At 48.3% G+C, this 16,606-nt stretch overlaps 1 protein-coding gene across 4 annotated transcripts in view; it reads right to left on the reverse strand.

The window, feature by feature from the left end:
• Nucleotides 1-12,749, reverse strand: part of Rbm47 (RNA binding motif protein 47) — a 134,459-nt gene extending 121,710 nt beyond the window's left edge. For 2 of the 4 annotated variants that reach the window (XM_042678035.1, XM_042678033.1), the window contains exons 1-2: nt 12,562-12,749; nt 11,974-12,106 (exon numbers count right to left, since the gene is read on the reverse strand). The gene's annotated coding sequence lies outside the window, so the exon portion shown is untranslated. Of the gene's footprint in view, nt 1-11,259; nt 11,466-11,973; nt 12,107-12,561 lie in introns of those variants that run through there. The other 2 variants (XM_042678037.1, XM_042678031.1) reach the window with 2 other exon arrangements.
• Between the last annotated feature and the right edge of the window lie 3,857 nt (nt 12,750-16,606).

Consider the following 16,606-nt stretch of genomic DNA (forward strand, 5'->3'; position numbering starts at 1 on the left):
AGTGTCTTACTATGTAGCCTAGTCTGGCCTTAAATTCTCAATCTCCTGCCCCAGCCTCTCAATGCTGGGATTACAGGCATGCACTACCATACCTGGTTGGTAAATCCTCTTTAATGGTTCTCCACTGGGTTTGTGGAAACAAAGTGCAAACTCTTCCATGCTTCCTGAGACATACACACTGGGTCTCAGGAACTCCCATAACTGTACCCAGTGCTCCTTGCAGGCTACTCCGATCTCTTCTCCACAGCCACAAGGGCCTTTTCTTTAAGCCCCTCAATTCGGCAAGCTTTTCTCTTCTTAGGACTCCAACAAATGCTGCTCCATTCAGCAAGAACGCACCCCTTCCCGCCCCTCACAGGCATTCTTTCCAACCACCCCATTTCACAGGGCTCCCTCCTGCTCCTCCTAACTGGGGTTTTCAGGACACGCAAAGGCAGTGCCCGGATAGCAGGGCCTCCTATGTACTACCCGGGTCTGACCCTAGAGCCAAAAGCTAAGCCTCATAAGGAAAACAGATCCTTTCAATACATCCAATCAAGCTACCTTTCCTGCTTCTGTCTACTGATAAATAATTGCCCAAGCCAGGTGCCAGGGTCCCAAACCTGTAATCCTAGCTACTCAAGAGGCTGAGATCTGAGGATTAGGATTAGAAGCCAACCTGGACAAGAAACTCTGAGACTCTTATCTCTAATAAATTACCAAAAAGCCAGGAGTAGAGCTGTGGCTCATATGGTAGGACACTAGTTTTGAGCAAAAATGCTCAGGGACGGTGCCCAGGTCCTGAGTTCCAACCCCAAGTCAGCATACACACACACTCTCTCTCTCTCACACACACACACACACAAACACAATTTCTGTAATATAGCTTTTTATACACAGTTTATTATTCAAAACAAGGCTAAACTGAGTCTGGTGGCATATACCTGTGATTTCAGCACTCAGGAGGCTGAGGTGGGTAGATTGTAAGTTCAAGGCCAGCCTGGGCTACACAGTTAGACACTTAAAGAAAAAGGAAAGAAAAGGGAAAGAGAAGAGAGGGAGAAGAGAGAAAGTGAGAGAAAGAAAAAGAAAGGAGGGTTGGGAAGGTAGCTCAGTGGTCGAGCGCTTGCCTCGAGTGCATGCAGCCCTGGGTTCGATCCCTCAGCACCACATGAGCAGAAAAAGCCGTAAGTGGCACTGTGGCTCAGGTGGTAGAGCACTAGCCTTGAGCTGAAGAGCTGAGGGACAGCGCCCAGGCCCAGAGTTCAGGCCCTGTGACTGACCAAAAAAGAAAAGAAAAAGAAAGGAAGAGAGAGAGAAAAAGAAAAAAATTAACATTCAGATACTATCTAGCTCTAATATTCCATTCAACGTATGTGGGAAGTAATCAAATGAGTAGCAGAAAGAACAAATCGTAGCTCTTTGTTTACTAGGTACTTTATGGGGTTTAATGTATTACAATCATGTGTGCGTGCGCGCAAGCACGCACGTGTGTGTATGTGTGCGTGCATGCATGAGTGTGTGCATGCGCTCCTGTCCTGGGGCTTAAACTCAGGGCTTGGGCACTATCCCTGAGCTTCTTTGCTCAAGGCTGATGCTCTTCCACTTGAGCCACAGCTCCACTTCAGGCTCTTTGGTGGTTAACTAGAGATAAGAGTCTCATGGACTTTCCTTTCTGGGATAAAGACCTGTAAGGTTTTTTGTGGGTTTTTTTGGTTTGGTTTGGTTTGGTTTTTAGTCCAAAACTACGATGTGAACTCTTGATTTGAGTTTCACTCACTGGCTGATGCTCTACCATCTGAGCCATGTCTCCAATTCCGGGGTTGGTTCTTCCTTTAAGAAAAAAATAATAATTAATTCTGGTGGTACTAGGATTTGAACTCAAAGGTCATGTACTTTCTAGGCAGATGCTTTGCCACTGAGCCACATCTCAGCCCTGCTATTAGTCTTCTACACCGACAATTTCTCTTCATCTGTCTGTAGAATCTCGGCTGCCTGTGTAACAGAGCCCTGACAATCTCTCTCTCTCAACATTCCATCACACCTTGAGATTGCAGGCAACAATTTGTCTTGAAGTAACACAGCGAAGATACAAACCCAAAGGAACTGTTGCAAAACAGAATCTGCCTACAGTCCCACTGACATTGGGTCAAAGGCAGGGAGTGGCTATTAGGAAGAGCATCTTGGATTACTACCCAGGAGAAGAAAGCACACAAGAAAACCTCTTCCTTAAACCAGGCACTGGTGACTCACACCTGGAATCCTAGCTACTCAGGAGGCTGAGATCTGAGGATCTCGGTTCAAAGCCAATCTGGGCAAGGAAAGCCCATGAGACTCTTATCTCCAGTTAACCACCCTAAAACTGGATGTGATGCTGTGATTCAAGTGGTAGAGCACTGATCTTGAGCTGAAGAGCTCAGGCCCAGACATCAAGCCCCATAACTGAAAAAAAGAAAAGAAAATCTTTTCACAACTGTAATTTCAGCACCTGCAAACCTGACGCAGGAGGATCTTGAGTTCAAGGCTAGCTTGGACTATGCACAGTGAAACCCTGTCTCAAACAATAATCATAATGACAACAACAACAATAATAATAATGACAATAATGATGATGAAAATTAAAGTCTTTCCTGAAGTAGAGTAGTGACATAAGAATTCAACCGGTGAAATGCATTCAAACATCACCTGAACTACTTGTTGATTACTGTTCTAAACTGTTGACCGACAATGCTGACCTACTGTGAAGTAAGCATGTGATAGTTGGGGAAACTGAGTCACGGAGTGTCTAGATGAGTCGACCTTGGTGAGAGAGCTGGGTGGGGAGACTGGGAGGTCACTCTTCATGGCATTTGCATTTAATATGAAAAATCATCCTTCCCCCTCCGCACCCCAAACTCTCAGTTTTACTCCAGCTAAGCCCCTTTTCTTCATTTCCACGTGATTGAACTTCACCCAGTCCCCTAAGGTCACACTAGCCCAGAGCTGAGCTCGATCCCCCACTGTCTGTGAGCCGCCACTTTGCCCTTTTATAATCCTACTAAACCCCAAGTAAGCAGGCCCCGCCACATCCAGAGAGGATTATCAGGCTGGAGAAACACACCACCCATATAAGCTGGTAGGGTACAAGACAAAACCCAAATGAAAACATACAGCCTGGGATCTTCTGCGAAACCTGGCTGCAGTGCCACTGAGTTTTTCTGTGTCACCAGATCCTCCCCAGGGGACTGACACAAAGGCAACTTTGTCTTAAGAGGGCTACGGAGAGATGGGCCTAATGGTAGTCAAGCCTTGGTCCACTGAGAGCTGTGCCACTATTATTTTAATAAATGACAACAAAAAGGAATCATATGCAAGCCATCTTTTCAAAAGTCTCAGCCTCCTGAGTAGCTAGGATTATAGGTGTAAGCCACCAGGGCCTGGTAAGAGCCCCACTTTCAAAACATAAATGTTTTATCTGAGCTTGAGATATCCAAATAGACATTTCCAGAACACAAGTCAAACTGATCTAAGATAAGTAACACCTGAGGCTGGGGGGGGGAGGGGGGAAGGAGGTGGGGAAACACCACACACACACACACACACACACACACACACACACACACACACACACACACACACTCCAGTTCATGAAGTGTTTTGGCTCCTTATGCCCACCTCTTGCACAGGGAATGCTTTATAAAATGGACGGGGGGCGGGGGAGGGGGGGAGCTGGGGAGACACCTAGGAATGTGGCTGAATGGTAGAGTGCTTGCCTAGCACTGAAGCCCTGGGTTCAATTTCTCAATACCACATGAATAGTGGTATTGAGTGGCACCACGGCTCAAGTGGTAGAGTGCTAGCCTTGAACAAAAGAAGCTCAGAGACAATGCCCAGGCCTTGAGTTCAAGCCACACAACCAACAAATAAAAATAAAAAATAAAATGGACACAGATCCCAATGCTTTGAGATGTGTATGTGTGGGGTATGTGAGCACCGTGTGTTATATGTGCTTGTGTGCCTATGCATGTATGTGTATGCTATGTTGCATATGTATGCTTATTGTATGCATGTGCACATGTGTATATGGATAGTGAATGTCTACATGCACATGTGATATGTGTTATTGTGTTTGTCTGCATGTATGTGTATATGAGCATGCATGCATACACATGCATGTATGTGAATTATATGTGTGCTGTCATGTGTACGCATGCATTGTGCTTATGTGCATACAGTGTGTTTGTAAGTGTGTACCTACATATGTGCACACATGAGTTTGGCCTATGCATTGAATGTTCTGTGTACACATCTAAACATACATAGTGTGTATTTGTGTCCACACACGTGTCATAATGTGTGGGAATTCATAAGTGTTGTATGTGCACATGTGTGTGCCTGTGCCTCGTATGTATGGGTATGGGTGTGTGCACATGTAACTACTATGTGGGTGGCAGAAATGGAAGCAGGGGCCTTCCACATACTAAGCACATGCCCTAGCCCTGACTTCCACCCCCAGGGTGGCCACTTTTTATGCTAATTAGCACAGCTCAGCCTTTTCTTGGTCAGGTGCAGCTCCTGGTTCACTGCACATCGCCCACAGCCCTAGGACTCAGAGTTAATTCTTGTTTCCTCTGGGGACAGGCTGTCTTCCATCCATACCCACTCAGGGTGCATGGCCCACTCAGGATGCATGGCCCAAACTGGCCATGAACCAAAGCCAGGGGCACAACCAGCAAGCTAAGGCTAGCAGGGACCTCTTCCACCCATCCAGCCCCCAAAAAGAGGAGCCAGGCAGTCTTTGTCCTAGGACCCCAAACATAGGTTCCCTCAAGATAAGCCTCGTGAGCTGGGGAGATGGACGCTGCTTCCTGGATGAATGTCTACAGCCCATGAATAAAGAAAACATCCACTCTTAGAACTAGGAGCCTGCAAAGACCAAAAGCTTCAAAAGGCATAGGAGTTTTAAGGGCCTCATAAGCACCTCACTGTGGGATGCCAAATGCCCTCATGGGTACAGCCTGCTCCTGGTGAAGAAAAGGAGCCTGCTCGGAAAGGTCTGTGGGCCCAGAGACTTGCCATGGTCAAGCATGTCACTGCACTATCGGTTTGGTTTCTGTTTTTTTGTTGTCGGTTGTGGGGCTTGAATTCTGGGCCTGAGCACTGTCCCCAGCTCTTCAGCTCAAGGCGAGTGGTCTATCATTTGAGCCATAGCACCACTTCCGGTTTTCTGATTAATTGGCGATAAGAATCTCAAAGATTTTCCTTCCCCAGGCTAGCTTTGAGCCTCGATCCTCAGATCTCAGCCTCCTGAGTAGCTAGGATTATAGGCATGAGCCACCAATGCCCAGCTGGCTTCCGTATTTTATATACACAAATTATGTTCATTTAAACACACTCACGGATGAGTTTTACAAAACTGGAAGATTGTAACAATAAAGAACACTCCTACAATACTGGTGAGGACTCCAAACGGAGCTGTGGCTTTGCTCAGATGTCCCCAAGCCATAGCAGAAAGCCTAGGAAAGGGGCTGTGGATGTAGCTCAGTGGTAGAGTATTTGCTTGGCATGTACAAAGCCCTGGGTTCAATCCCCAGCACTGCAAAGAGAGAAAGCAAAGGTAGAGGAGGAGGAGTGTGGCTGAAGGCTTTCTACTCTGTACCTTTGGCAACCTGTTTACTTTTGACTGTACTAAGAGACGATATCTATAACTTATTCAAATTTGTGTCTATGGCAACACACTAGAAGTTGGAATTACAAAGGGTGGGGGGAGCTCTAATGTCACCCAGTTGCCAGTTCACCTGCAATAGTTGGAGGGTAATAGCACTGAGCTTTAACTTTGCTGACATTCAGAGCTTGCCTGTGTGTAAGCCATAGATTCCTCTAGTCACACTCACTGAAAAATTTCTTCCCTAACTTTTTTTTTTTTTTTTTCGCCAGTACTGGGTCTTGAACTCAGGGCCTTGTAGCGTTTTTGCTCAAGGCTGGTGCTCTAGCACTTAAGCTATACCCTCCACTTTCCGCTTTTTGCTTGTTAACTGGAAATAAGAGACTCTAGGATTTGTCTCTCTTGGCTACCTTTGAACCACGATCCTTAGATCTTAGTCTCCCTAGTGTAACCAGGATGACAGGAAGGCAGGAGCCACTGGCACCTGGCTTTCCTATACCATTTTAAGGCAGGGACGGGGAAGACAAGATTCTTAAAAGATGGGGGAGCTGATGACTGTAATCCCAGCTTCTCAGGAGACTGAAGCAGGAGGATCTTGATAACAGGCCTTTTCAAAGCCTCATCTTATTAATTAATTAATTAAAAAGGACTGAGGAACAAAGCTCAGTGGTAGAGCTAGCATGTGCAAAACCCTGCATTCATTATCCAGTACTGCAAGCACATGCACACATGTATGCATATAAACATACACGCATACATACATACATACATGCATGCATGCATACATACATGCATGCATACATACATGCATGCATGCATACATACATACATACTGGCTCCAAGGAGAAGGTATCTCCTGCCCCATCCCATCCCCTCTTCCCTCTTCCAGAAGCTAACAGAAGAGGAAGCAACCATAAGAGAAACAGAACAAGTCAGAAATGAAACTGAGACCATCTCAGGAGTATTTCACTGGAAAGGGGGGGGGGGGATACAGGACAACACATAAAAATTGGTACGGTTCCACTTCCCTCTGAATCCCTCTAGCACCAGATATTTCCAGCAACTTCAGGTAGCAACAGATTGATTCTTTTTTTTTTTTTTTTAGTTATTTTTGTTTTTGTTCCTGTTCTGGGGCTTGAACTCAGGGCCTGGGCACTGTCCCTGAGCTTTTCTGTTCAAGGCTAGCACCCTACCACTTAAGTCACAGCTCCATTTTTGGCTTTTTGCTGGTTCATTGGAGATAAGAATCTCAGGACTTTCCTACCTGGGCTGAATTCAAACCATTATCCTCAAATCTCGGCCTCCTTAGCAGCTAGGATTATCCACTTGAGCCAGCGGCACCTGGCAGCAACAGAACAAGTCTCAATTATCATCTCTCCACAATTCTATGAAAGTTCTAGAGGCCTCCTCTCTCGGAAGCCAAGTCACCTCTGCACTACCATTATGAAAAACCTTTACCCCATTGTTCTCTGAAGCAAGTACTCCCAGCAGGTGGCTGTTTTGCCTAACACACATCTTCTCTTATGATATTAAACCAGGAAATCAGCAGCATCATAAGACACAGAGCCTGCTCCCAAAAGGAAAAATATATCTCTTAATCAAGCCAGGAGTTGGAATGTTCCAATATAACCTTTAACTTGGAATCATTCTGACAAACGCTTCAAGCTGCATTAAATGTCCTTCACTGTGACTTCCCAAAAGTTTGGCACAGAACTCTAAATTCAGGCAAAGCATATCTTTAAAAAAAAAAAAAAAAAGTCTTATGAATCCCAAATTTAAGTCCTCTTCAAAGTGAGTTCCCTCCCTTTACCCGCACCCCCACCCCTGTCCAGTTTGGGATAACGAACATTGAGCTTGGGCTCACTTTGAAGGAAATCTCCCTCTCACCAGCCCCGCTGTGAGCATCCTCCTGACCCTTCATGAAAAACCAGGCAGAGCCCAGGAAATGAGCTGAAAGACAAAGGTTTTTGTTTTGTTTTGTTTTGTTTGTAGTAGTCAAAGTGCAATCATCTGGTATTTAATTTACTTTTTTTTTTCTTTGGTGCCAGTACTGGGTCTTGAACTCAAGACTTGGGTGCTATCCCTTAGCTTTTTCACTCAAGGCTGGTGTACTATCACTTAAGCCTACGTTACAAATTCCAGCTTTTTGGTATTTATTTTCGGATAAATCTTAAGGATTGGGAGGGGATAACAATGTTCGACAAGAAATGTACTGATTACCTTACTTATGTAAGCGCAACCCCACTGACATCGCCCTTACAATACAATAAAACTCAATTAAAAAAAAAAATTAAGGACCTGGGAAGTTAGCTCAGTGGTAGAGTGCTTGCCTCGCATGCATGAGGCCCTGGATTCTACTCCTCAGCACCACATAAGCAGAAAAAAGCTGGAAGTGGCGCTGTGACTCAAGTGGTAGAGTGCTAGCCTTGAACTGAAGAGCTGAGGGACAGCGCCCAGGCCCAGAGTTCAGACCCCACTACGGGACCAAAAAAAAAAATTAAACATGGGCTGAGAATGTGGCTTAGTGGTAGAGAGCTTGCCTAGCATGCATGAAGCCCTGGGTTCCATTCCTCAGTACCACATACACAGAAAAGGCTGGAAGTGGCATTGTGGCTCAAGTGGTAGAGCCTCTAGCCCTGAGCAAAGAGAGGAGGCTCAAGGACTGAGCCCAGGCCCCTGACTTCAAGCTCCACGACTGGCAAATAAACAAACAACCCCAGCCCCCCCCCCACCCCACAAAAAAAAAAATCTTAAGGATTTTCCCACCCAAGCTGGCTTTGAACTAAGATCCTCAGATCTCAGTGTCCTGAGTAGTGAGGATTACAGGTGTGAGATATGTGGCCTCCTGGCACAATTTATTTTTTGTTTTTGTATTTATTTATTTAGCTGAGGACTAAACTCAGGGCCTTGCAATTGCCAGGCAAATGCTCTTCCACGGAGCTAAATCCAAAACCCTGAAGATTTACTTTTAATCTTGAGTTTAAGAGTAGCTTTGGGTATTGGGGATGCAGCTCAGTAGTGAAATGCTTCACTATCATGCATGAGGCTATGGGCTAGATTTGCCCCACTCCCACCCCCACCAACAATCCCTGGTGGGGGAAAGAGATAAGAGTAAAATTTAGAAAGCAAATTAATTAGTTGGGCACTGGTGGCTCCAGCCTAAAACCCTAGCTACTCAAGAGGCTGAGATCTAAGAATCATGGTTCAAAGCCAGCCCGGGCAGAAAAATATGTGAGACTCTCATCTCCAATTAACCACCAGAAAACCAGAAGTAGCACTGTGGCTCAAAATGATGGAGCGCTAGCCTTGAGCAAAAGAGCTCAGGGACAGCGCCCAGGCCCAGAGTTCAAGCCCCACGACTGACCCCCCCCCAAAAAAAATTATGTAAAATAGGTTTGATTACTACTAAATGAAGAATGTGAATGTCCTATCATATGAGGAATAAAAAATTGAGGGATCTTAAACAATGTATAGTCCATACCTACACACACACATACACACACACACACACACACACACACACACACACACACACACACACACATATGCATATGTCCCCAAACAAGTAGCTTCCTATTTTACCTCAGTACCAACAACTGTTTGAACAACATGGGGGACCCAGTCATTCATAGATAGATAGGCTGGAGATATGACTCCAAAAAAAGTCAGAAACCTAGCATGCCTGATGCCCTCAGTTCAAATCTCAGTAGAGGAATAGGGTTAAAAACTCTCTCCAAAGCCGGGCGCCGGTGGCTCATGCCTGTAATCCTAGCTACACAGGAGACTAGGATCAGAGGATCACAGTTCAAAGCCAGCCCGAGCAGGAAAGTCAGTGAGACTCTTATCTCCAATAAACCACTAGAAAACTGGAAGTGGCGCTGTGGCTCAATCAGTAGAGCACTCACCTTGAGCTGAAGAGCTGAGGGCAGCGCTCAGGCCCAGAGTTCAAACCCCACAGCCGACAAAAAAAAAAACAACTCTCTCCATCTTCACTAGTCTGGTGGAGGGATGGCAGAGCTGCGTTAGGGGCTTTGCTATTGTCCATTTATGTCTTCATTTGACAAGTACTCAAAGTGAACCTCAAAGTCAAACACGTGCAATTTCTGATTTCCCGTTCTCCTAGGATACAGCAAGCTATGACTCAAAGAAACCTACTGTGCGCTTATCAGAATCAGGTAATGGGTAAGGTGGACACAGAAGAAAAAAAACCAAATCCAAGATATCTTCACCTTTCCTCCTACAGCTGCCCTCTCAGGCTGAGTTGCGTTTTTTTCTCCTCCAACACACCACGGCATCTATCTGACAATGAGTGTTACTGAAATTACAAGCAACACCAACTCCCACACGTGCTATTATTCTCTTGATTGGGCACTTTGCTCACAACCTTTCACCTTTTACAGTCGGCACCTATAACTACCAAATGCTCTGGGTCTAATTGGCAACCTTTTATTTATTTGCTTGTTTATTTAGTGCTCAACACTGCAATGACCCTTTCCTGTGACTCTTTGCTTATCCTTCTGTGAAAAAATGTGTGCGATTCCAAACCTTGGGACTTAGTCATTTTTTTGGGGAGACCGCATCTCTGCAGCTTAGACTGGCCTCAACCTGTCCAAACCCCCGGCCTCTGTCACTGAGGACTACAAGTGAGGATTACAAGCATGACCACCATACCTGGTTCACATCAGTACTTTTAAATAATACATTTTTGTTTCAGGTTTTTGTTGTTATTGTTTTAGACCAACACAATCTTGCGATGTAATCCAGACTAGTCTTGAACTCAAGATCCTCCTGTAAGTAGGCACCACCACGCCTGGCTCGGGGATATAGTTTTAGTCTAGATTCCTTCTAAATAAAACCAAGTGAGATATTAGAAGACTACAAAAAAAAAAAAAAACTTGACTTTTAATTTGAAAATGACCTGTCAAGTACCTTAAGGATCCTATCTTTCCACACTAAGATAAGCCCTAGAAAGAAGCTGTATCTCCAGATGCCTCCGAACAGACACCAAGAGTCGTTGAGCTTTTACCGAATTAAAAGTGAGTCATTTCGTTGCAATTTTCCATTTCCATTACTTTTAACTAACCTCTTATATGCTCATCAGCTGTCACAATCCCTGGGCCAACCCTTTCCAAAGACGGGGAGTTTTTCCGCTTGGACCAAGGAGGCCTGGCCTGGGGGTGGCTTTCCTTTCGGAGTAAATCACCCCAGGAAGGCCACCCGCTTGGACTCCAACACTTCAATAAGACACCCCAGGTCCCCAACAATCTCGCAAAGTCGAGAAAGAAGGGGGAAAAACAACACAAAACAGTCACCTGTGCCCCTGGGCGGCCCGAGCATGGTTGGTTGGTTTTTGTTTTTGTTTCAAGGGTGAAAAACATCTGTTTCTTTCTGGAAAGAAGACTCACCACCACAGGAAACACCATGCGGCCGGCTGGCTGTGTGATGATCTGCTTTTCCAAAAGCTGACGCTTTGCAAACCCTTGTCTAGAAACCCTTTACTTCCCACTCCATGGAGGAAGGCGGTCGAAGGAAGGGAGCACGGACTACTACCGAGCGAGGAGAAAGACCGAGAGCGAGGAAAGAAGTCCACCCCGGCCCCGGGCCGGCGCTGGCGGAGGCGCCGCGAGCCACCTTACCTTGGGTGAACACTTGGAGTCGCCCACTTGGGAAATCCAGAGCGTCCGCAGCCCCGCAGCGACTCGCCCGGCTAGGGAGTCATTAGCACATCTTCCCGGCGCCCTCCGTTTCATGTAAAACCCCAAATCGGGGCCACACCGAGCTGCTACTTGAAGCACTGCCCCACACTCCCCCGATTTCTTTCTTTTTAACTTCCCAGGATCTGGGAATTCCAGTTGATCACAAATTTCTTTACACAAACAAACAAAAGCCCCTTCGAGCCCCCGCGGAGAGGAAACTTTCCCCCCCGCCGCCGCCACCCCTCCACGAAAAGACCAACTCCCCAGACCCCGGCTCCTCACGGTCCCGGGCTGCACATTCCAAAGCCGGGCGGGCGATCGGGAACCCGAGGGCGGCTCTCCAGAGTTTGGGGGTGGGAGTGGGGGGTGGAAGGTATCCCGAGGGGGGGGGGTTCGATTCCCGGTGAGGAGGGTCCACACCCCGGGCAGGGCCGGAGAGCGGCGGCGGCGTGCGTGGTGCGCGGCGCGCGGTGGCTGCGCTCCGGGGCCGGCGCGCGGTGGCTGCGCTCGCGGCTCTGCCCGGCTCTGCCCGGCTCTCCGCGGCTCTCCGCCGCCCGCTCCCGCCCGCCTCCCGGCCCACCCCCAGCCCGGGCCGTGCGCCTCACTCACAGGAGCGAGGCTGTCTCCGCCGACTCCCTTCCCTCTTAAACTCACCAAACCAGATTTCTACTCCCAGCACCGGCCGCTTCCCGTAAATCTGCACTGAAATCGTATCCTGCTCGCTGAGCCTCCGCTGGCCCAAGGCCAGTGCAGCATTCCTGTTGTTTGAGGAGCGCAGATACCTTAGCTGGAGGTGCACAGGGGTACGTTCAATGTAAAAACACCTCGTTTTTAAAGGAAGAAGCCACCCCGACCTCGATACGAAGCGGTGGGGACTTCATCAGATGGACCCCCCCCCATCTTCCACGCCACCCCCGGATCAAACACAACACACACACACACAAACCACACGCACTTCCGAGGGCTACGGCGGACCCCAGAAGTGGCACCTGCCACCACCTGGGGCCGTCGGGGGCGCCCGGCTTCCGGCTCCCCCGCGGGCAGCTCGGGGCCGCCCAGGCTGAACCACGATCGGGGACTCCGGACCCCGCGTGGAACCGATCGCGGGCCGCTGCGTCTCCCCCACCTCCCCTCTCCCTCCCCGCCCCGCGCACTGGTGAAGAAGCCGCTGGGGCTGGGCAGGCGGGCTGGGCCGGCCGGCGGGCGCCCCCTCGGCGGGCCCCGAGCCGGGGAGGATCTTACCTGGGGCCCGGCGTGGCTCGGCCGGGCGCAGGAAGGCGCGTCACGCGGACCAAGCCCTGACCTTTGGCGGGGCCTTCACAGCAGGGCCCGGGGCCTGGGCGCCGCTCGCTGGCTCCATGTGGTTCATTTGAATGCGCCCTGACCTGGTGTTACAGCTGCTTTCTAGAAAGAACCACCACCACCACCACAATAACAAAAATCCCGTGCCTGTAGCAACTACGGCCCCGGCCCTGTCTTAACCTTGCCCGATCTCCTGGGAGTTGCCTCGAACTCCGACCCCACCCCGGACCCCGCAGAACTCTGCCACGTCCCTGCCACCCGCGTCCCCCCCACCGAGCCTCACCTGTTTATACAACAGTGAAGGAGCCCCTGCCGGGGGCCAGGCCCATCGGCAGGCACCGATTGAGACTAAACAAACGAGAAGAGGAAGCAAGCCCCGCCACCAGGAACCTGAACTGCAGTTGTGATTTCGGATCGCCTTGTCATGCAACTGCCAAAAAGAAGAAGAAAAGGCTGTTTCTTAGTGGGCCACTTTGGTGGGAAAATGCTCCTAAAATAGTTTGTTGTTGTCGTTAAATTGTGTTAATTGTGTTAATTGTCAATTAACACACATGAAGCGCTTAGAAAGGCGCCTGGCATACAGTGTGTGGTGTGGTAGGTGCTATTATTGTTCATTTTTATGTATATTGTGGCCTTTTCCTTCTGAAAAGGTGGTGTCTGTTAGAAGTGGATTCTGGATCCAGCACTGGCCACTCACTAGTTCTGAGACGAGTGTCCTGGTTTCGGGAAGGTTCTAAGGACAGGAGTTTTGCGGTTGACATTCCTTGTAGACAGTCGTAAGCACAGTGGAAAATAAAGTCTTTGGAAAGGGGTATACAACTGATCTTTGTCTCACTGAAGTTCCAAGAGTGGCAAACAACATGAAGACCAATTTGCTCTCCATTCCACGAAGTTCCTTCAGGACCCAGCGATCAGCCTTCTGAGGGTACTTAATTCTAATGAGGATTTAGGTGTTGAGCCTTCTGTACAGCCCTGAAAGTCCTTTATCTGATCAGTGAGAAGTCGGGGCTAGACAAAGAATAAGCAGTCCCACCTCCAGCCTGTGTGAAATAGGGGCAAAAGTTTTGAAAAGCATAAATATTAAAAATCAAGTGGAGGGCTGGGAAGGTGGCTCAGTGGTAGAGCGCTTGCCTTGCATGCCTGAGGCCCTGGGTTCGATTCCTCAGCACCACATGAGCAAAAAGAAAAAAGCCAGAAGTGGCCCTGTGGCTCAGGTGGTAGAGCGCTAGCCTTGAGCTGAGGAGCTGAGGAATAGTGCCCAGGCCCAGAGTTCAGGCCCCACGACCGGACCCAAAAAAAAAAAAAAAAAAAATCAAGTGGAGATGGGCACTGGTGGCTCACACCTGTAATCCTAACTACTTAGGAGGCTGAGATCTCAGGATCTCAGTTCAAAGCCAGCCTGAACAAGAAAGTATTTGAGACTCTTATCTCCAATTAACCACCAACACATCGGAAGTGGAACTGTAGCTCAAGTGGATCAGGGACAGTGTCCAGGCCCTGAGTTCAAGTCCCATGACCTACACACACACACACACGCACACACACACACACACACACACACACACACACACACAGAGCTAGACTGAGATGAGTATTTCCACCCTCTACCTTCAATTTAGCTTACTATGAAAATAAAGAATAATTCCTGTTAATGAGTTCCTTTGGACTTTACAGAACACCTTCTCCTGTAAGGCCTAATATGATGCCTACAGATTAATCCTGTGAGCCATTTTAACTTTTGGAGGGGGCGGGGAGGGAAGGGGAAGGGTACTGGAGGTTGAACCAGAGCCTCACACCAGCCAGGTCTCTAGCCTCTGTTTTGGTGTACTAATACTGATTTGGGTGCTGGTATTCTGGAGCCCAAGCTGGCTTTGTATTCAAGATTCTCCTGCCTCAGATTCCCAAGTGCTGGTTTATACTCACTCTGATGATGAAAGTGCTTGGATCACCTAGCCTGAGGAGCTTCTTCCCCTAAGTGGTGCTGGTGGACTAGTTCTATTTGATTCCAGGTCTAGCTGAACCTGAATGTGACATTTTTACCACCTTTGGGAATAAAGTTGATCCTTAAGACCAGTCAAAGATTCTGCAATCTTTTCTATCCCATTGACCTTTTCTTCTTCCTGTGTAGCAAAACTTAACCCAGGGCAATTCACCGTTTTCTGAATTGGAGATTCTTTCCTTGTCCACACAAGAAGGGAAAGGCTGAGAGTAGGGGAAGGTGGGAAATTCCCAGATTCTCACAGGGTCCCAGGGGGCACTGCTGGATAGGAGCGAGGGCTTCATGACCTTAAGTCAACACAAAAACACCACCTCACTTTAGCCTGAATTTTTCTGTTCTTTCCCAGAAGTAGCTACATTCTGGTCTGAAGACCCTCTGAGCTCCAGGGGTTAACAGGGAAAGTGCTCAGGCTCAGAGATTTTCCTGAGAACAGGCTTTTCAGTAGGAAAGCTCTGTCCAAAGCTTGGGGAGTAATAGCCAGGGGTGAAAGAATATGTGTAGAAAAGCTTGGGATAGAGCCAAGCACAGTGCTATATACCTGCAGTCCCGTTACTGAGAAGGCAGAGGCAGATGGTTCATGAGTAGGAAGGCAGACTGGGCTACATGGTCACACCTGTAATCCTGGGTACTCAAGAGGCTAAGATCTGAGAAATGAAGTTTGAAGCCAGACTGGGTAGAAAAGTCCATGAGACTTTTATCTCCAATTAACCACCAAAAAAGCTGGAAGTAGAGCTGTGGCTCAGGTGGTAGAGCACTAGCCTTGATAGGAAAAAGCTAAGGGAGAGAGAGAAAGAGGCCATGACTTCAAGCACCAGCACACACAAAAGTTGGGCGCAGCTCAGTGGCTTACCTAGGCCTCACCTAGAGTGTGGATGAGTGGGGCTCACTGCAAGCAGGAGCTACAGCCAGGGAACATGCCCTTGAGGTGGTCCAGGCCACAGCATAGTCCTGAGCCCATTACTTTCTCTAAGTATTGCCTACAGCCTGCTCTTCTGCCTTTATTTTATTGTGTTCCTTTTGCCTGTTTGTGCTGGTCCTGGGGCTTAAACGTGGGGCCTGGACTGCTGCCCCTTAGCTTGTTTTTCATTTTTTTTTTTGTTTTTGTCAGTCATGGGGCTTGAACTCTGGGCCTGGGCGCTGTCCCTCAGCTCTTCAGCTCAAGGCTAGCGCTCTACCACTTGAGCCATAGCGCCACTTCTGGCTTTTTCAACTTATGTGGTGCTGAGGAATCCAACCCAGGGCTTCATGCATGCAAAGCAAGCACTCTACCACTGAGCCACCTTCCCAGCCCTCCCTTAGCTTGTTTTACTCAAGGCTGGTGCTCTACAACTTGAGCCAGCACTCTACTTCTAGCTTTTTGGTGATTAGTTGGAGATAAGAGTCTCATGGACTTTGCTGCTTGGGCTGGCTTCAAACAGTGATCCTCAGATCTCAGCCTCCTGAGTAGCTAGGAAGGATTACTTTTCAGCCTCTGGAGCATGACTCTGGATACGTATCATCCTAAAGGCATGTAGGGCCACAAAGGGCCTTGTGGAAGACATGCACTGTGAGGGGGCAGAGCACTGACCTGCATGGTAAGCTCTCAACTTTAAGACAAGTCGAAGGGTAGGGGAGAAACTACCTGGACTTCAAGCTTTCTACAGAGATTCCTCCTCCCTCCCCCCCCCCCTCCCCCCGCCTCCCCAACAAAAGTTCTTCAAAGCTGGGCACCCATGGCTCACACCTATAATCCGAGCTACTCAGGAGGCAGAGATCTGAGGATCACAGTTCAAAGCCAGCCCCTGGAGGAAAATCATGAGACTCTTATCGCCAATTAATCACCAGAAAACTGGAAGTGGGGCTGTGGCTCAGAGTGGTACAGCGCTAGCCTTGAGCAAAAGAGCTCAGGGACTGTGCCCAGGCCTCACATTCAAGCCCCACAACTGACAAAAATAAAAAGTTCTTCAAATGGAATCTTACTTTAATCCAGAGCATGTAGCTTCCCCA

The sequence above is a fragment of the Dipodomys spectabilis genome, unplaced genomic scaffold (assembly GCF_019054845.1).
Source record: "Dipodomys spectabilis isolate Male_0828 unplaced genomic scaffold, ASM1905484v1 ptg000043l, whole genome shotgun sequence".
In the NCBI taxonomy this organism is placed as follows: domain Eukaryota; kingdom Metazoa; phylum Chordata; class Mammalia; order Rodentia; family Heteromyidae; genus Dipodomys; species Dipodomys spectabilis.